Raw genomic sequence first — 18,989 nt, 5'->3', positions numbered from 1 at the left:
ATGGCAAACACCTGCTCCATATCTCGGATGACTCACCAATGTGCATGCACCCAGAGTGCATGCTGGATTGCTTTCCCTCCTTCACAGCCATATCCCTAATGGGCCCATTACACACCTAACATTAGATTTCCCACCTACCACCAATCCCATCCTCTCTGTGATTGCCGAGATCTTGCAAGCCGAGAGACTTAACCTGAAACAGAGCAAGTTACTGCACCTGACAGTGAAGGATCTTTATCAGACAGAGATAGCTCCTGAAACCTGTTTAGCAGATGGAGAGGCCCTTTGATAAGCCCTTCAAAAGTCTTTTGCTGCCTGCAACACCTTGGAATGACCTCCCAATAGACCACTGGTACCGGTAAGGTGTCATCTTCAGTGTGGGCAGTAACTGGGGTGGCCATAATAGTGGACCAATTGGGGGCACAGGGGTCGTGCTTGATGACTGTTGGATCTCCATGTCTGGCTTCCCACAGTATCACCCATTGGTGACAGCCTCAATCTGCATAACTGAACCCAGCATTGCCTGGAACTGTGAGCAAGGGGTCGCCTAATGAGCTCACACCTGAAATGAGCGATGACAGTCCCTATCAACACTAATGATGGCAGAAATTTACAGCTACACACCTATTAAATCTCAGACTTATGCTTGATAAATATGCAAACACGAAAGACATTTAAGAATTTAAGCTAAAAATCGTACAGGTAAATAAAAATAAACTGCTTCCTATTGCAAGCTGTATCAACTCACAAACAAAGCAATGTGTCTGCTGTGGCGCTGCAGGGATGGAAGCTGCTGTCTAATTTATTCTCTGCGTGCTAATCTTGTGAGTACTACTCGACAATTGTTGGGTTATGTGAGGTGTGTTAGAAAAGTAATGAAACTGATTTTTTGTAACCATGAATTTTATTTTGTTATATATCAAGGCTGTCCCCTCTGGCATTGCAAAGCGGTGGAGGTGTTATTTCCAGTCAATGAAATACCTTTCAGCTCGTCAGCTATGGCCTTCTGGATATTATCCCCAGAACCAAAGCGATACCCTTTCAACTGTCTCTTGAGATGGGGGTATAAAGTGAAGCCACAGGGATTGATAAAGGCGAATGGACAGGCTGGGGTACCACAAAATAGCTACATCGTGTCAAAAATTCATTGGAGATTATCACATGACAGTATGCATTGTCATGATGCAACCCTCCAAGTGCTTGCAATGCCTGTTGGCTCATGTGTCACCTTTTTCTTTATTTTTCACTTACTTCCCAGTAAAATGTTTGGCACATGATACGAATTCATGTGGACAATTCCTTTAGTGTAAAAGAAGTGTCAGTTTAATTTTGGATTTGCTCATACTCGTTTTCTTGGGACAGTGAAAGTTTGTGATGTACCGCTCTCGAATTTGGTGTTGTGTCTCGGGATCACACTTGAAAATCTGCTGTTAGTTATCTGTGATATGATGTCAAAAATTTCTTGCATCCATGGAATTGCTCCAGAAGATCATGATACAATTTCTTATGATGGTTCTGCTCAGTCGTGAGGTTCTTTGCAACCATTTTTATGTACATTTTGCTTCTCCAAATTCTGTGTTGAAATTTGATGGACACATAAAACACATCCAATTATGCCTCGCTACTGATTATTCTAATCGAGAAATGAGCTTATGAACTTACAAGAACTTCATAGTTTCCACACAGCCATCAATTCTTCAAGTTGATGGTCTTCCTACATGACATTTGTCCTCCATTCCTGCTAAAATGGAAGTGCCGTTTGAACATGTGTGCCATGGTTAGGAATGTTTTCCATAAGCTCTCTGTAACTTTGCATTAGACACAGAAGTGGTTTCATCATTCACGCAAGTAATTTGGTGGCACAGCTTTTGTCATACTTTTGTCAGCCCATGTTTGTATTGCACTTGATAAACAACTTGACTCGGATGCTGTGGACACTTGTATATCAACATATTTGTACTAAGACGACGATTCAACCTAATTGCCGTGAGTAGTGGAGGATTACAGATTTATTGGTTCACTTGACATTAAATCCTGAGCCTTTTGGGACCATGGCTCATGATGACAGGCCACCAGCTACCTAATACTGCCACTAGATGTCACACTGAACGAGTCGTTGTTTTCCAAACTTATGAAAAATACTTGAATGTATTTGAGCTATTGTCGGATTAGTTATGCACTGTATAGGTGTTTGCACTTTGGTCAGATATCAGGTTGTACAGATTTTATGCCTGTGAGCGTGTATTTGAGCTTTTACCTGACAAGGGGAACTTATGAACTGGCCCTCTTCGATTTTCTTTATGTATGTATTTATAGGATTTAAAAATTTGTGCCCAGATATCAATTTCCTAAAACAGTGTGACACTGTTTTAAAAAAGCGAAAGTTGAAAAAGTTGCATCTAAAAATGAGATGATATCTGGTCGCTGTTAAGTGCAAAACATTTTGCAAATGTTATACAAATGCCTGTTGCAGAATCCATAGTATTGAATCTGTTAATGGAAGGGTCTCTGGTTTTAATCTCTATTACAGAATTTTGTTTTTACTTTGATTTAAATTCTATATCTTTATCAAGTGGAAATTATAGTAAAGAAATATGGAATCATAATTTTCTAATGAAAATAGCATCTTTTTTATTTTCAGTTACAGGTCAATGAAACAAATAAAATTTGATACAGACATTTGAAAGAACTTACATCAATCAATAGTAGGCCTACTCCAAAATGAATTTTCACTCTGAAGCAGAGTGTGCACTGAAATGAAACTTCCTTACAGATTTAAACTAGATTAAGGGGGTAGGATGCCAAAATTTTAAAAAAATTGATTTTTCAAAAAATGCATATTTTGTAGCACACATCTTCCTGAATAGATTGATGTATAGAACATACATATTTGAGAGATTATAAGGCACGTTAATTGGTCTTAAGTGTACCAAGATGCAGTGGCACACCCATTTGCACAGCATTCTTCTGTCACATAAGTGTATTTCGCTCTGTAGAATTCGAGTGTATATATTTGCACCAGAGATTGTCATACATGAGATAAATGACTATTGAAATCGATATTTTCTCTGCTGCTATCGATGTGCATTGTTTTGATCCCTGATTTTCTTTATACTCTGTTTTGAAAGGCTTGCAGCTTGGTGATGAGAATTTCGAAACAATTTGCATATGGCTGTGTTGTTCTGTGTTCGTTTGTGGCATATTATCGCACAAGATGCCTAGAGTTCGTTGCTTGAACCGTAAACAATGTCACCAGGGCAACAGATGGACAGTAAAAGGTGCTACAACAAATGTTACACCAGTGGCTCAAGTCTGCAAACTCTCAGAGCTGTAAAAAAAAAAAAAATGTTGATGTTAACATAATGTCATAGTTAATATTGGACAATGTTATATGCAAGCATTGCTTTGGTGTGAAATGTGTTTCTGTGGTGAAAGATGAGGGTGCAATGAAAGGCCTTGCTACGAACTTATCTGTGATATGTGGCAAATGCAACGTTGGTACATCTTGCATGACATCTAAAATCGTAAACAAAGGTTATGACATGAATTTGAGGGTAGCACATGGCATGTGCTGTATTGATAGGGGACAGAAGACAGCTAGAAATCTTTGTGCAGTGATGAATCTTTCATCTCCTCCAGCAAAATTAGAGAAATAATATGGCTTACTGGTTGGGGCTGTAAAAGAAGTTGCAGAATTGTCAGTGAAAATTGCTGCAGAAGAATCTAGTATCGAAAATGATGGTGACAGGGACATAGTGGCCACTTTTGATGATACCAGGAGCAAATTTTGTGATAGTTGAGCGAAAGGGATTCCAGGTCATGAATGTAATATGAAATATAAAGGCTCAAGTGGAGGTATGGAAGTGCAGGGAGTTGTCAGCTTGTTTACCAGAACTGTTGCCCCCTGTGGCCTGTGATATGTGAAGTACCTTGGTGATGCTGATAGTAAAGCTTTCCTTGAGGTTAAAAAATATGCTCTATATGGAGCTGAGACTATTACACAGAAGTCAGAATGTGTGGGACATGTACAGAAAAGACTTGGCACTAGACTTGGAAGGATGAGACAAGATGTATCAGGGAAAAATTACCTGCTGGGAAGAGAATAAAAGGGAGAGGGAGACTGATGGCTGTAGAAATTGACAAGCTACAGGCATATTATGACTTGGCAATAAGAAGGAACACAGGTGACTTGAAAAACATGATGCAAATAGTTTGGGCATTATACCTTCCACAAAATGTCCACAGAAGATAAGCCTATCCACAACTTGTACCCGAAAGGAAACGAATCACAGTGTGGCTACCAAAGGTCAATTGCTCATGGTGAAGAATATCATCACATGAATTTTCTACCAACTGCTGTAATAGAAGCCATCGAACCTATATTCAGGAACTTTGCATATGAAAACTTCAAGGCGGTACCCAAAACCAAAATGGAAGTTTTAACCAATGTGTATGGGAAATATTTCCAAAAACCATTTTTGTGGGAAGAAATGCATTTGCTATTGGTGTTTGTGATGCAGTTTCATGTTTAAGCAGGAAATATGTTGCAGAGATAATGAGAATTAAGCCTGGAGTGAACTACATCAAAGCTTTGTGTGCAGTAGACAAAGAGCATGTAGTGAAAGCAGATAAATCATTTTTGGAGGTGATAAAATCAAGAACCGTGGATCATAGGAATGTGAAAAGAAAGAAAACTGATTTATAAAATGAAAGAGAACCTGCTTATGGTGCCAGACAGTTTTAAAGGAATGCCAAATACAAGCAGAAGCTTTAATGGCCATTTTCTGAAAAACATAAATGTCTGTGCTTAGGTATATGTAACATCCAAAATAAATATCCTATTGCTTTCAAACTTTGTGTGCTTATTAAACACAAACTCCTTAATGCAAAACTCTAGAATTTTCCAAACCTATTAAAAGCTTTGGTAAAAATTGAGATAATTAACTATAAAATTTGAGTTCTTCTCTGAACATGAAGTTTCAAGTGTAACAGATTATTCATTTTTCATACACTAAATAAATTCTAGAGTTTCATACATCTGTAAGTATGGTTTGCATGCTGCACAAAAGTCACTGAAGAATATCTCTTACTCATGTAGAAAAGTATACCTATAGCAACAAATGCAGACAATAGTAAGTGAAAAAATGATGAAATTTCACATGTACAAAAATTTATTTTGTTATATTTTTGAACTTCCACTGTTATGTGTGTGAATGCTGAATCCTTCCTGGTAATGCTGACAAAGTTTTATGAATTTATTTGTAAAAGTATAGACAATGGAAGTTAAAAAGTCCTGTGGTGCCTCTCCTGCTCCAAGTCGGCGCGGTTGACGTCCTGCCCCTTAATCTGACAAAATCATCAATAATATTGGTGAATTTTGTAAGTGTCTTTCTCCATGGAAGAAATTAGTAGGCGTTGTCAATAAACAGAAAATATGTAGCATTCTGGAGTGTTATTGATGTTTGTAAGTCATCTCACATGTCTCTATCAAATTTCTATTTGTTTCATACAATCCATTACTGAAAATAAAAAGAGTTTATTTTCATTTGAAAGTTATGGGTCAGTAATTGTTTGTTATAATTTAAATAAAACTTTAAAAATTGCTGTCATGGCGATTCACACCAGAGATCCTTTCATTACCAGACTTTGATTCTACACATACAGCTGCAGGAATCTGTATGACATTTGTGAAATATTTTGCATTAAAAAGTGATCAGCAATCATCTAATTTTTAGAGGCAACCCTTCCAATTTTTCCTTTTTTAAAATTGTGTCACATTGTTTTAGGAAATTGATGTATTGGCATGACTTTTAAATCCTATAAATATACATAAAGAAAACCGAAATGTGCCAGTCCATAAGGTCCACTTGTCAGATAAATGCTCATATATAGACTCAAAGATGTAAAATCTATACAACCTATTGCCTGAACAGAGTGCAAACTCACAGGAGAGTGCATAACAAATCCATCAATAACTCAAAAACATTGCAGTTATTTTCACCAGTTTTGAAAACAATGACTCGCTGAGTGTAACATCTACTGGCAGTGTTAGGAACTTGGTGGCCTAATATCAGCCCTGAAAGCCCAGGATTTAGCTTTGAGTCTCAATGTATGCCCAGAGTTGCCACTCTCATTACTTCTTAATACACCTTGCATACATTCACGTTGGCCAGAATCAGCAGCTTGATCACAAAAGTTTATCACTATACCTTTCGCCACAGAATGACAGAGACTAGGAGTAGCAGTCTCATCCACGACAATAGCATGACCCCACCATACCATACTGTTTACCTCCATGCATATTCCTCAAAGGATTGACAATCAATCCAAACTACATAATTATTTAAGCACTTGCTCAATCTGAAGTACTCAAGCCATATACTGAATTACCAACAAACTAACATCTGAAACACTACCTCTTAAATAAATAATCATGCTACTATTTGCAAACAGAGAATCATTTCTCTTTGTTGCAGGCCTATTCAGATTTTATCACTGTGTCAGCACTCAGATAACTAACTGGGTTCATGTCACTTCACACACTGTGTGCAGAAATCATTCATCAGGTAAGTATAAAATTTATTTGCATAGTGTATTTCTGCCTATCTGTTTTCCCTAATTTATAACATATTAGGGTCAACATATACAACCATTGTAAAGTGATTGTAATTGAGTTATTTATGTTACTATTTCAGGTTATGACCAAAAACGGTTGATTTTCATAGGTAGGTACAAGGACTTTGTCATTGAAAGTATGTGTGACCGTATTACCCCACATTCCCCTACAGAAACCATAGGTAACTTGTGTGCCTCAACCATACTGATAACCAGGTGCAGCCATATTAGAGTGGTATCAGTATAGAGTACAGACTAATAGATAGTTCTTGAAGTGGACCAACAGACTTTCAGTAGTTATAGGATGATTAATTTATTGACTGATCTAGGCCAGCAACGTTGGCGAATATTGTTTTCTATACTGGTATGAGAACAGCTGAAAGCAAAGGAAAACTACAGCCACTGTATTTAATGAGGACTTGTAACTGTACTATACGGCAACCTCAGAAAGCAAATCTGTCACTCTGTGGGTTGCATTGCAGAATGTTAGATTACTTGTCTGTACAGGTAGAAAAGAAAAACTTGAAAAAGGAAAGGGACAGGCTGACATTAAAGAAAGTGAGAATTGTTGAAGAACAGAATTTCTGTCAAGTAAGTGAAGAGTTTCAGTACAAAATCAAATAGGAATTGATATGTAGCAGCGAGCTGCTAACTCACTGGCCACATTCTCTTCCACTACATATTCAAGACAGTGGATTAAGATAAGAAATAATTCTGGAAAATAATATTTTTATATGCTTTATTTTATGTAAATTTAATTAATGCAAACCACTTCATAATATTATATTACATTTCAATTTCAATTGAATACTGGCATCAGAAATTATTGAGATATGCACTGGTAGAGTTCGACTATTGTTGCACAGTGGGCAACTGAAGGTCCAGGTACCTATGAGTCACCCAGGTGGGGACTGGGAGCGAGGCATCATAAAATTTCTGTGGACGTGCAGACGGGATACGATGGGAAAAAATTAAAAGATAGAAGCAGTTTGTTCCATTAGCAACAATCATATGAACTTAGCTGAAGTCTTGAAGCAAGGAGAGGAAAGGTAGTACATCCATAAAAATACGTTTTAAGTAGTTAGAGCGACAAAAAAATTGTTTTAAGGAGTGGTACGAAAGAGATGATACTGGCGGAACCAGTGTAGGAAAATGTATCATCAAAACTATAACTGTTAGGAATGTGACATGTCTAATATCACAGCCAACAGAAAAGTTATAGATAGGGATGACAGACCATTGCGCAGGCAGAACATGTTGTATGTTACCTGAGGCAGGACCTGTTTCTGATAGCAGTTTAACCTTAGTGCACAATAATTTGTATTTGTTTTGAAAACGAGAAGTCACTTGTGCAGCGTCTAATTGAGAAGCTCATTTCCAAATGGTTCCAAACCCAAAAATTTGAAAAATGAGATAACAGATGACAGCACTACTTAGAACCATTACTTGCGTAATAAGAACTTTTATATATGCCAAAATTCACCTTATCCGTTATATATTACGCCTTAAGACTTGCTGTTCATGGTGAAGAGTACCAAATTCAGTCTTATTTCGTTCCCAAGAAGTACCAAATCCTGGCAACAAACCGTTGTTCTTCATGGTAAAGACGCCAAACACAATGTGTCTCACATTTGCTTACATGAGATTGTCTGCTGCAAGTATGTATCTCGCTTTTTTATGTTTATTGTGAGTTTTTAATTAAATTAAGCATCTGATATGTCAGATGAATACTATGAATCATCAACAGAAACTCTAGAACAACATTTAGCAAACTTAACACATTTTTCTGCCAAACAGTAGCAAAACAATTTTTATTTATGCAATAACAATTAAACAAATAAACATTTAACAGAGGAATTGAGGTAATGTGTCTCAACATCTGTCTGAATGTAACAACAAAGCTACAAAATATATTCTGATACCATTGTGGTTTTTAAATGTTTTATGTCACTCCTATTAAATTAGATTTTATGGATTTGGTACCTTTTGGAAATGAGCTTCCCTCTTGGTGTTTTGAAAGTATACTTTTAAATGTAACAATACCTTCAGACTTAGACGTTGGTAGCATAAAGGAACAAAGCTTATTATGGAGATTTATATTATCTCTCACCTTGCTGTTTGTAGGTTGGACGGATCTTATTATCTAATTGAGAACTTTCTCACTGTATATTAAATCATCGTGGATGACATTCTGTCAGGACTGTAAAATTAAATTTTGTATCTTCTTGGAAAATATAGTTCAAATTGTTGCCAAACAGATTCAGACTTACGCTGACGTTTCGTTTTCTACTCCTTGGCGGCAGCAGGTGTGTTACTGCGATTTTGTATAGGAGTCACTATGCAATTAAAAGTAGAAGTGGTTCATGTCAATTATAATTTGTGTCTGTCGTATAGACTCCATGAATTCTCATGTGTGCCCATTGTAGCTTCCAGTCAAATCTTTTTTCCCCTTACTGCATGAGGTAGCACAGTGGTTGGCACATTGACTTCGCATTCAGGAGGACAATGGTTCAAATCCACCTCCAGCCATCCTGATTTATGTTTTCTGTGATTTCTCCAAATCGCTCCAGGCAAATCCCAGGCTGGATCCTTTGAAAGGCATGGCCAATTTCCTTCCCCATCCTTGCATCAATACAAGCTTGTACTTCATCTCTAATGGCCTTGACGTCAATGGGATGTTAAATCCTAATATTCCTTCCTTTCTTTTTATCTTGTGGTTCAAGAACACCACAAATCGAAAACATAGACTCTCAACAATATACTACAATTCCTCAGAATAGCGTTTTCTTTAATTGATGGTGTCCCAACCTCTCCCAGAGTTGGGTCATTACAAAGCTTAATAATGTCACACCAGCTAAAGCACAACATAGGATGAGCTGCATAACAGGTAATTGCAGATAAGGTTAACAGTCTGAGGATCTGTGGATGGACTTCGCGTACACAGACCAAAATGATAAGTCCCTGTCAGGTGCAGCTCGTGTGTTCTGTACTGGGGAAGGCTGTAAAATTTATCAGTCGGAGTTAACCTTGTCCTCAGGCTATGCTAGAGATCAGCTTGTCACCAAACCAATATTTCAGGGGGCTGGAGGTAATATCACACTCTGGCCAAACGTTTACATACTGAAACTTCCTTCCGTTTCATAATGAACTGCTAAGTAACATCAAAAGCTATCTGTAAGATAAAATCTATAGGTAGCTTATTTACCTTCCATTGTCGCATTTCCCAACATTTTACCACAACAAATGGCAGTAAAATGCGCGTTTTGGAGAGATGTTTATAGCGGTATATGTTAGCTTCTTATCTTCATTTTTAAACTTCAGATGTTTAATGTTTTGTACGGTCAAGCCGCGGCTTTTATGAGTTCGTTTGACGAAATAGTGACGTTGCCATGATGTAACTGATCTTGTGCTGTTATTGGCTGACATGAGCCATGAGCCACCTGATCAACCACCATAGTAGTTTACACATAGTATGTATCGTATCTATACTAGTGAATTACGAAAATATGCATTTTAAGTGTGGCCTCCACACCACCACTCATCTGCATTTTATACGTTGCTCTCTTAAAATTTCGGGTATACCATTGCCTGCTTTTGTTTTTCGTTCATGTTTACATCGGGTCTTGGCGCACCAACTCAAATGGCTCAAATGGCTCTGAGCACTATGCGGCTTAACATCTGAGGTCATCAGTCCCCTAGAACTTAGAACTGCTTAAACCTAACTAACCTAAGGACATCACACACATCCACGCCTGAGGGAGGATTCGAATCTGCGACTGTAGCGATCACTCGGTTCCAGACTGACGCGCCTAGAACCGGTCGGCCACAGAGGCCGGCCGCGCACCAACTACCTTCACTTTCATCCTAATGTCATGTTAAAAATTTTACCTGACAAATTGCACACTGATTTCATATTGTGTTGTTTTCGAACTCGTTGTATGCTGCTATTATTCGCATGAAAGAAAAAGGCACTAAACTCACGCATAATACACTCAGGAAAAGAAACTTGCTGTTAACACACGTTACCTGCAGCCAGCAAGCAAGGAAATTAAAGGAATGGGACATATTTCGCGTACTTGTTCTTAAATCATTCGCGAACTTCTCACTAGGTGGTGATACTTATGTTACCGTACTCTAGTGCACTCTGGCAGGACATATGCAAACTTATTCCAACAATAGATAGAATAGCCAATGGCAGAGCGTAGGAAAAGTCTAAAACATCATCAAAACAACAATACTAAACGTCGATTAATCACTCATAAAAGCATTATACAGATATACAGAGACAGGAATTTGATTGCGAAGTTTCACCAACTCTGTTCATTCCCTTGTGATCTAAGGAAGCCACACCCCCAAACTGCTGCTACAGAGAGCTAAGCAGCATTTCAAAGTGTAGCCTTATTACTAGCTGCTATCTGTTCGAAAATCATATATCAACAGTTCCAAAAACGTTGACCTGCATTACTTAAATTCATGTGAGAAATATGCGAAATGCGGTCTGATAATTTAAATTCTGTAATATGTTATTGAGAAATTTATTGTTATACATATTTTGATGAGGCTTCGTTTCAGAGCCTTTAATTAATAGCAAACCCTTGTCTCTGTTATCACACTGTCATGAACCCGTGTTATTTATCTGCTTCCTGTGCCAGGCAGTTCGTTCTACTGTGCATTGCAGAAGTGATTTTGTGCATATTCCTTCTCCCCATGCAAAATGATGTATGAATTTTCACGACTAAATTTTCTCCAACACCTCCCCCCCCCCAACCACTCTGGGTACGTCCATGGTCATTATGAATGGTTGATCACACAGATACATGTGAAGAGGCAATGAAGTCCCCTGTGGGCTGTGTGTATGTCCATAGCTACAGTTTTCTCTGTCTTCATTACTAAACGATCAGCGGAAAAATAATCTGAGATGCCATGTGTGACCTCCTGAACGTGTTTCATCTTTGTTTCTTTTGTCAATGCACTAAGCCCATCTGCAAATATCTTTTGTATATAATCTTTGGAAAACACAGTGCACTAATATATGGTTCTGAGTAGAAAAGAAATGAATGTTCGCACAACTACTTAGATATGAAGATGATCCAGGGCGATCGAAACATGTAATCTAATTAAAAATATGCAACTGAGATGGAACAATAAGTGAGAATATCTTAAATAACAGACGAAGCTTTAATCTCCTCTTGAATGCATAGTTGTTTTGCATAAGATGCAGGTGACAGGACATTTTGTTCTGCAGTCATGCGGCTGCAATGGACAAGGACATGGAGATAGATTTAATGTCATACAAAAGTACAGTCAAGACATATCTGACCTGGCATTGCAGTTATGGAATAACGATATATATTTGACATATGAACACAGGTATTGAGGAATCAAGTGACTAAAGTCGTGTTTCCACGACCCTGAATTACTTACACACATGCCCCCACCACCACTTGCATAAGTCAGCTTATATGTGGAAACACCCTACTTGTACACTGACATGTCAACTTACACATAGGTTATGAAAGTTTCTTTCATGCATTCCCTTCCCTCACCATTGTACAGGAGCTTCAGCAACTGCTGCTATGTGGATTTGCTCTCATTCTGCCAACATGGATCTTATTACATCGTTTGTTTATGTCATGGAGGTAAAACCAAGAGGTAGTTGTTGTGACATCAAAAACTTGAAGCCGACTTTATTATCTTAGTTGCCCGAAAACATTACCTTTGGGTGTTTTGATTGTTTTGAGTCATGCAAGTTGTTTGATCGAAAATATGAGCCATGTTCTGATCGCAGTAAAAAATCCTTTGTTGGAAAGTATTTCATCATATTTATAAAATACAGAATTCGCAGAAGAAAGCAACTGAGCACTGAATGAATAAAATAATAACTGTTTCAGTAATATGTTTCATTGGTTGAAATATTAAGAAGCGGAAGATTCTTTTAATAATTTACACAGATTACTTTCTTAATCACAGATTTTCTGGCCTTCAAATGTTGGGAACTCTCAATCTTGTTAAACTTGTCTGCTTTCCCCTTATGTTCTTCATGTTAAGTTGTTAGATTTTTTAGTTCTGGTTGAAAGTTTGTTTCTTACTTGCATCTTTCTCGTTATTTATCTGTAAATCAAAAAACCTATCCTAAATTTGTAACACATTGAACATCTGTCAATTCTGGGGCACCTACAATGTATTTTGTAGTCAGCCACAAAAATCAGTCGAAATTGTTTGTACAGACAGGGTTTGGAGGAATTTCTCTGAATATAACAGGTATAAATTTCGAATATTAAGTACTTCTGGTAAATAAAACTGTTTATTATTACAAATGCTATAATGTGCTTTGTGGCCTCTAAGTGACTGTGTGTGTTGATCCACTTTTGATATAGTTTTTCTTTTAAGTTTGTTTTGTCTAATACTATGTTTTCCTCTCATCTCAACACATGGTTTACCAGTAATTTTTAAGATTAATGAGATGTCTTTTCGTTATACCACGCAATGCCAAGAATGTTGTATGTGTCAATATATATATATATATATATATATATATATATATATATATATATATATATATATATATAGGAAAAATAGGAAAAATCATGACTTGCAGCTTTATCAGGAGTTTTCTGTGGTCTTCTTTGGATGACAGGATTTACACTGATTTGTACAGGTAAGTGAGGTCTGTGTATAATAGGAAACCATTTAATAATTGAATTACTTCATTAGTCTATTCCTTTCTATAAATGGAAAATTCTGAAAACATCTCTATCGTAAGCATTTGCCGTAATTGTCTGTAACATGACTCATGCCCCATAATCTTTTTACTAATCAGAAATACTGCACTAAACTTTCCTTTTCCTTGTATTTTTATTGTGCACACTTCATTCTCCAACATTTATGATACCCTTATTTCACTTAAGGAATAACTTTATACTTGGTAACAGTAGCCCAAAAGTGTTTCTGCTCAAATTACTGAGATAAACTCCTTTTCTGTCCTACTGTGTATGCACAATGTGACACTTTTATATCGACCTTTCTTTTATTTTTTAACATTGTAACAGTTTGAACTTTGCTTATAATATTTTTGACATTGGTGACTATTACTGGTTAACAAGTAGCATGAAGTGACAACATTAGAAGATGGAATATAAAAGGAAAAAAATCTCTAAGTAGAAAATGAATCCTGAACATTCTTCCTCAACGGCAAATAGTGTTTGATCGTTTTTTTATATACATCAAAACTGTAGCACAGACTTTGGAGCACCTTTATCGTTTTTACAAAAAACAAACCTTGCTGCATTATAGTGCTTCCAGTTCTCTATAAGGCGGCATTGTGAACTAAATTTTAAACTTTGATGGGCTTTGATCATTATTACCACATATCCTTCATCTATACATAATATTTCTTATTATGTGCACTCATGTTCATGATTGTATCTGACAAGTGCATTGTACCAAATTTGATCTCCTATAAGACTGATGAATGAATAAATGAAAGTAGTAGTGGCAGGGCATCCTATGGTTATTATTAGTTTATCACAAAGCTTGGTGGAAACTTATGTACTTTGAAAACTTCTAAATGAAATTCAGAAGTAAAATCAAGCAGGTTATTCCTGAATAATGACACAGAGAGTTCCTGGCAAGAAGTATTTTGGAAAGTGAAACAAATAGGCTACTCTTAAAAAATTAAAATAATTTAGTGTGCAAATTAAATGGCAAACTACATGCTATTAAGGGGCTCCGGAAAGGCTCAAAATCATGAAAGTTCAATTTTTACTTTTTTGCGTTTTCTGAATCTGCAGACTATTACCTTTTAATAGATATATAATTTATTCAATTCCGAAGTCTACAACTATTTTTAAATTTATTTTGAAATGTGTTCTACATGGGTGTGACCCACTATGGCGCTGTTAAACTGCTGTCAAATGGTGTTATTATTAACGTCCGTGTTCATCAGGTACATTTTAGTGATGTGAGATAAAGTATGTGTTGTGGCTAACCTGTGATGGTTCAATATATATCGCTGGTGTAATTGTCGATTGTTTCATGTTTATTTACTCTGTCGTTATCTCGAAAATATTCATAATTAATTCTCTTTCTTGAGTCTCTGTTTTGTTGAAGTGTAATAATGAGTAAAAGTAAAGTTATTAGAAATCCTCTGAAGGCTTTTAAGAAAAGGAGAAATGTTGGAAAGCCAAAGGTATGTGTTATTACTGTAAACAATAAAGACGATAACCAAGTGAGTGAACCTAACCTCTCAAGTACACCTGCCCATAGCAGTCAAAGTGGGAAAGAAAATACTTCACAGAAGAAGCTTGGTTCAATGAGTGAAAACTATGAATGTTTTATGGGCGAATCGGATGTGAATGAAATATTTGATATGTCGGTTCTCAAAGGAATTTTTTCAAACTGTGTAAGATGTATTCATTGTAGTGAAGTTGGTCTGGAACTCTCCATAATAAAGCACGTAGGACTTGCTAGTGAAATACAACTGAAATGTGATAAGTGTTCATACATGACCACCTTTTGGAACAGTGTTGCAGTAACTGCAACTGAAGAAAATGGTAGCAAAATCTACGAACACAACATTAGATTTGTTTATTCCTTGCGTTCAGTTGGTAAGGGTGCTACTGCAGGTGCAATTTTCTGTGGCATCATGAATCTTCCAATCCCCCAACCAAGTTTACGACCTATAATAAATTAATAGGGTCTAAAGTAGAAGATGTCTGTATAGAATCTATGAAGAACGCTGTGGAAGAGGCAGTAATGGAAAATAATGGTAACAGAGATTTGACTGCAGCGTTCGATGGTACCTGGCATAAACGGGGACACACATCTCTTCATGGTGTAGTATCTGCCACCATTATGTATACAGGGAAAGTTTTAGATGTAGCACTAATATAAAAGTATTGTAGATGCCCACAAAAATATAAAGGTACACATGAAAATAATTGCAAAGCTAACTATAGTGGTAGTAGTGGAGGAATGGAAGTGGCTGGTGTTGCCAGTACATTCCAGTGTTCTGAGGCGTGTGATAAAGTGCGATATGTTAATTACCTTGGTGACGGTGATTCTAAAAGTTTCAAACATGTTCAAGGACTGAAGCCCTATGGTGATGATGTTGTAGTGCAGAAATTTGAGTGTATTGGACACGTACAGAAGCGAATGGGAACAAGACTTCGGCGACTGAAAGCTTCGTACAAAAAACAAAAACTCAGTGATGGTAAAGGGTTGGATGGGAAGGGAAGGTTAACTGACAGTGTAATTGACAAAATACAGAACTATTATGGAATGGCTATTAGGCAAAATACAAAAAGTGTCGACGAAATGAAGAAGGCTGTTTGGGCTCTTTTTTTTCATACTTCTTCAACTGATGAAAATCCCCAACATAGCTTGTGTCCCAAAGAAGAAGACAGTTGGTGTAAATATAACAAAGGATTGCTAACTGGTGAAGTGTACACTCATAAACATAGTCTGCCTCATGCAATAATGGAGGTGATAAAACCTATTTTCAGAGGCTTAGCAGCACTTGAACTGTTGAAAAAGTGTATTCACGGAAAAGCTCAAAACCCCAATGAAAGTGTAAATAGTGTTATATGGTCGAGAATCCCCAAGACTGTATTTGTTGGAATAGAAACACTTCACTTTTGTGTGTATGATGCTGTTGCGACTTTCAATGATGGCAACATTGTAAGGTGCAAGGTATTTAGAAATATGGGAATGAAGATAGGTTCTAACATGGTACGAGCGATGCTTGCTTTAGACAAGGAACGCCTTCGGGCTGCAGACAGAGCTGTAAAGAGTCTAGAAATACAAGCAAGAGTAAACAGGAGGAGGAACAAGAGGAAGCTGGAGGAGGAGTTTGCAGAGGATGAAGATAATCCATCCTATGGACCTGGAATGCATTAAAAAGTTAATCCAATCTTTGTCGCTTGATTCGCAAAACTTTTATTTTCTCATACTAATTACATATTTTCTAAGGATCTTCCAAACATATTTGTTTCAAACTTTCAGTAAATGTTACACAGTACCTTCTGCATAATTTAACACAGCCTTTTTCCAAAAAACTGTATATTTTTGAATATATAAATAAAAAATTGCAAAAAAATGTTGTGAATTTTCATTACAATTGAAAAAAATCATCTTTAACAACTGAACTAAAATTTTGTAAAATCCCTGTTTGAGTTGTAGCCCATATTCCAATAAATAATCTGTAAAAAGTTCAACTTCCTACCTCAAATACTTTGTGAGGAAAGATGTAATTTATAAGTGTTATTTTAACATTGCAAGTATAGGGCGTTCCGGAGCCCTTTAAGTAAATCTTTATTAAAATATTTGTAAAACACCTGTTTTTAGTGCAGATATGTAAGAGGTATTCTGTCATTACTAAATAATAATCAGTTACATACTTGTTAGATTAGATTAGATTAGATTTACTTTCATTCCAATTGATCCGTAGTGAGGAGATCCTCCAGGATGTGGAACATGTCAGTAAAACAACAATTCATTCCACAGGTCCCTCATGGAATGATCGTCATTTTTTAATGAACACTACATGAAAGAGTCATTTTACTTATACTAATGCACTGAATTTAAAGTAAAAAAGTTTTTTATTTATTTATAAGGTAATAAACATGTAATCCAACTACTATAATACTTATTTACAATGAACACATTACTGCACTGAAATGGTGCAGAAGTTTGATTGTACACACACACACACACACACACACACACACACACACACACACACACACACACACACACACACACACATACATTTACAATGAACACATTACTGCACTGAAATTGTGCGGAACTTATATTGTACTTATATATATAAATCAGTTGGTTTTACTGAGAAATTCATCAATGGAGTAGAAAGATTTGGCCACCAATAAATCCTTTAGGCTTCTCTTAAACTGAATTTCATTGGTTGTTAAGCTTTTTATGGCTGCTGGCAAGTTATTGAAAATGTGTATTCCTGAATAATGCACACCTTTTTGTGCAAGACTAAGTGACTTTAAATCCTTGTGAAGATTATTCTTATTTCTAATATTGATTCCATAAATTGAGCTGTTGGTTTGAAAAAGTAATATATTTTTAATGACAAATTTCGTTAAGGAATAAATATATTGGGAAGCAGTAGTTTAGTTGAAGTTAAAGATACATTTTACAGGGTCTAGGCTATTTCAGTAGTCTGCATTAATAATGTAGGAGGCATTATTTTAAATGCTCATTTATAGCATCAGAATGGCCTACTGGTGATATTTATCGTGTTGCAAATTGCTGGAATATACATTCATAAATGAGTGTTTCATTTTTTGCTGTTACTGGGCACACACAGAATGACACTTCAAAGGTAAGATTTCAAAGCAAGGAGATATGTAAACTACAATGACATTGACATACTGACAGTTAAATAAAACAAGAACTCAGGTCTGTACAGAGGTATACGTCCAAGCAATAATGTTCTTTCAACATTTCAAGAATCTTTCACTTTTTCGACAACCACAAGTTACGATGGCATGCCTTGCTTATTTCTTTCCTCATTGCACACATGTATGGGCTAGCAAAGTAAATCTAGGAAATTTTTTTTTGCAAATATAAACATTAAACATGTTGTGCACATGATTTGAAATTTGAAAATGTAACTCGTAAGAATCAGCACCACTAAGCAAACAAGCATTGCTTACTGAGTTGCAGCTTCACAGGTATCGACGCAAATACAGTAAAAGAGGATTTAAAAAGGATTGCGAACGCATCCTGTTTAAATAACGTACTTCTGTTCTTGGTTCTTTGAAATGATTAAACAAAAAGAAAGTTACATTTACCAGGCCAAAGTTGTCATTGAGTCAAATACAAATTTAAGGACAGAAAAAGTTTGAAAATGCTTTCTAGACACTATATTAATAGTGTAAGCTCTGTAATATTTACTGCTTACTGGGCAGAAATTACGAACAAATTTAATGGCGAGCAGTCTCCATGTAACCAACAGTTTGCTAACATGGCTGCACTGGCCTCAAAACAACGTACAGCGTAATCATGCACGGCCATCTCCCCTTTTTTCACCTCTAGGAATTATGTACATTAAAAGTTAACATAATGACAAACTAATGGTATTACCCGTCAACTACGAAAATGAATACTTTGTGAAGTGACTTTCTTAAACCTTGTGATAAAAATCTCAGCATTCAGCAATCCCTTATAATCAGTTATTTGTAATAAAGTAACACAGCATTGTTTGGTGTGATGAAGTTGATTCTGAAAATATTGCAACTGACAGTGTGGACTTGCTGAAGTTCATATTTCTGCAGAGCTGTCAACATTGTAAAGGTATTTCTTATTTCAGTATAAACAAACTACTTCTTTTGCTTTAGTCATTG

Source organism: Schistocerca serialis, chromosome 4 (assembly GCF_023864345.2).
Source record: "Schistocerca serialis cubense isolate TAMUIC-IGC-003099 chromosome 4, iqSchSeri2.2, whole genome shotgun sequence".
Taxonomy (NCBI): domain Eukaryota; kingdom Metazoa; phylum Arthropoda; class Insecta; order Orthoptera; family Acrididae; genus Schistocerca; species Schistocerca serialis.
This window is presented reverse-complemented; position numbering follows the sequence as displayed.